At 43.8% G+C, this 3,411-nt stretch overlaps 1 pseudogene; it reads left to right on the top strand.

The window, feature by feature from the left end:
• Nucleotides 1-938: 938 nt before the first annotated feature.
• Nucleotides 939-2,068, top strand: LOC112399284 (transforming protein RhoA pseudogene; annotated as a pseudogene).
• Nucleotides 2,069-3,411: the final 1,343 nt, after the last annotated feature.

Below are 3,411 nucleotides of genomic sequence, written 5' to 3' on the forward strand. Positions count from 1 at the left end.
AGCAGAAACAAGACATTTAAAGCACATGACAGACAATGTCCTCCACCGTCAGCCCCTTCACATTCACTTTGTATCTCTCCTCTCTGCCCCTGTTACTTGGACCTGCTTTCACTTCCTCAAATGTGCTCATTGCTCCACCTCAGGGCCTTTCTAAATGCTGTTCCATGTTCCTGGAAAGCTCTTCCACCACCGTGCCTAGTTAACACCTACTTATCTTTCAGCTTTCAGGTCAAACGTCACACTTCCTCAGGGAAGCTGTGGCAGTTATTATCCAAATATGGTCACAGTTATATCTCCCATGGTACACTCTTCTTACAAGGTGTTTTGACACTCTGCCCATTGAGAAGTGTGGTCTGTGTTCCTTCCCCTTGAATCCAGGTGAGCTTGAGACAAACATCAAAGTGACATTATGTGACTTTCAAATCTAGGTCATAAAATGTGAAAAGCTTCTGCCTGATTCTCTTAGGATGTTCACTCTTAGAACCCAGCCACCATGCCATAAGGAAGCCCAAGCAGCCCACAAAAGGGCCCCGATGGAGAGGAGCTAGGATCCCTAACCAAAATCCCTGGCTGAATTCCCAGCTGTCAACCAGCACCAACTTACAGGCCAGGTGAGTGAGCCATCTTTGAGAGAAGCCTCCAGAACCTTGATAACATCAAGTGACAGAAGCCAGACACAGAAGACCACGTTTTGTATGCCTCCACTTATATGAAATGTCCAGATTATGAATATCTACAGAGACAGTAATAAAAGAAATTTTCACATATTGAGATATAGGGAAGTCATTCTGGCTTATACATGAGTTAACTTGAATTTTATACTAACTAAAATAGCCTGTTTGTGGCCCAGCAAACATACATTGTACATCTGCTTTAATTATCAGAGAAAAGGACACATTGACCAAAGAAAAAATGTCCATGTTAAAAATAAAGGTTAAATGCCTCCCTTCCTGGATGCCAATGCTGGTCCTCCTTTGATGATGACTCCCTTCCCAGGTGCCAAGGTCATGCTGGCTTGTGGTATACATGCTGACCTATGTGTTTTCTTTTTTTCCCTTGAAATGTATCCCTGACTTATTTAATGTTCTTTGTTCTGACAAGATATAAAACTGTGCTGGAAACCATGCTTCTCTGGAGCAGTTTCTCAAATTAACATAAATTAATTTACTCTCCAATCCCAGTTAAGGTGCCCCAGATGACACCAAGTGGAGCCCAGACTTGCTGTCCAGGTTGAATTCTGCCCAAATTACAGATTTGTGGGCAACATACATGACTGTTGTTGGTTTAAGTCACTAGGTTTTAGGATAGTTTGTTACAGAGCTTCTGAGCCAGAACCTTTCCCTAACCACCTCTCCATTCCAGGGCAGGTCCCCTGTTGTCTCTGTATTTTTTTTTATTGTAGTACCTATTCAGTTTGTAATTAAATATTTGATTAATTGCTGTCTTCCCCATTGGCCAGTGTGCTCTGTCACTGTGTGTAGCAAGGACCAGTTCCCAAAGGTGTGTGTACACATGGTGTTTGAAAACTACGTGGCAGATATCGAGGTGGATGGAGAACAGGCAGAACTGGCTTTGTGGAACACAGGTGGGCAGGAAGAGATCACCTGAGGCCCCTCGCCTATCTGGATGCTGATGTTATACTGATGTGTTTCTCCACTGAGAGCCCTGATAAAGGGACATTTATCAGGAAACATCAGACATTCATCAGAAAACATCCCAGAAAAATGGACTCCAGTAGTCATTTCTGTCCCATTATCCTGCTTGGGAGAAGAAGGATCTTTGGAAGGATGAGAGCGGAAGGTGGGAGCTAACCAAGATAAGGCAGGAGCCAGGAAAACTAGAGGAAGACAGAAATATGGCAAACAGAATTGGAGCTTTGGGGTAGATGGGGTGTGCATCAAAGCCCAAAGATGGAGTGAGAGAGGTTTTTGAAATGGGCATGAGAGCAGCTCTGCAAGCCAGATATAGGAAGGAAAAATCTGGGTACTTCATCTTGGGAAACTGTGCTGCAAAACACAGCCCTCAGGCAGTAAATTTCGAAGAGCTATTTATTAATCTTAGTGGCTGATTACTGGCCTTTTTCATTTATCTATAATTTATCTAAGATTACATATCAGAAGTCATCTTGCTATCAGTGTTTAGCAGTCAACCATGATTATCGATGATGTCCAAACCATCTGGCCTGCCAGGGTTCCTCTGACATAGCTCTAACAGCCCTCTGCTCTCCCATCTGACACACCAGGCACTAATTCAAGTTATAACTGTGGTGCTCCAAGGACAATGGTGCTTCAAGGACAAAGGACAACCCTGCCTGAAAAAGTGTCAGTGTTACAGCCCCTACCGGACTCTTACTTGCCCTTTCCACCATGTTGTGATAGTTATGAAATTCCTGAGCCCACCTGGGCGATGCCCACCTGGGCAGCGGGACCTGTCCCAAATAAGGAAAGGCATCTGCCCTGTCCCACTCCCACCCTATAGAAGGAAAGTATATATCCCTCAACCAATCGGTAAATGAAATTTTCACCTCAGACCATCCTTTGTTTTCTGGCCATAAAAACTGATCAATAGCACATGTTCGGGTTTGAGTCTCCCAGACTACTAGGATGTCAGCCTGCTGTTCTGGCAGTGACCCTTCCGCACAATAAATTCTATCTTCTTTACATTCTGCCTTATGTCTGGAAATTCTTTTCCAACCCACATTCAGACCATGACAATAACTATACAGTGGTTATAACTGCTTTATAACTAACATGTCCTGCCTATTATCTGTCAGCTGCAAGGTATTCTCGTGAGTCATTGCTGCAGAGCTTTACTCCTTAACAGATTTCACTGGCCTAGCTCTGGGGTAGGCATCCCGTTTTTGATGTGCTCAGCCAGAAAGGCCCAAGTCCATGCAGCTGTGGCAAAGTTACAGTTCCATGGTTTCATGTTAGTTACCTTATAGTTACTGTGTAATTAGTGTCACTGAATGTACATTACCCCAAATAAATGTATCTACCCCAGACTAGATGTAGTATTTTTTTTCTTTTTGTATAACTGGATTTCCTAGTACTGAAATTGTCATCCCTGCTTAAAGTGTCTTTTTTTTTTTTAAGAAAGTGTATTTGAAAATAAAGTCAGATGAAAAATTCATTTAAAAAATTCCTGTTCTGTCAGTTTCTCTAGTCAAAGATGGCCGTCTCACCCTCTGGAATGTGTCTCATTCCACCCCACCCGTCCCAGTACCCCTGGCCCTGTGCTGGGCTAAGTAAATTGGAATTCGGTTTCATGCCTGAGGCACTTAAACGTTTCAGAAGGTGCTATAACCTGCCTCACCTGGGTGGCGGGGTCGGGCTCTGGTTCACAATGCCTCTTTTCCTCACCCTTTCACGTATCCTCCTGGTCAGTTCTCTTGGGGGGCATTCAGTGTCT

This window comes from Neophocaena asiaeorientalis, unplaced genomic scaffold (assembly GCF_003031525.2).
Source record: "Neophocaena asiaeorientalis asiaeorientalis breed wild unplaced genomic scaffold, Neophocaena_asiaeorientalis_V1.1 scaffold91, whole genome shotgun sequence".
Classification (NCBI taxonomy): Eukaryota; Metazoa; Chordata; class Mammalia; order Artiodactyla; family Phocoenidae; genus Neophocaena; species Neophocaena asiaeorientalis.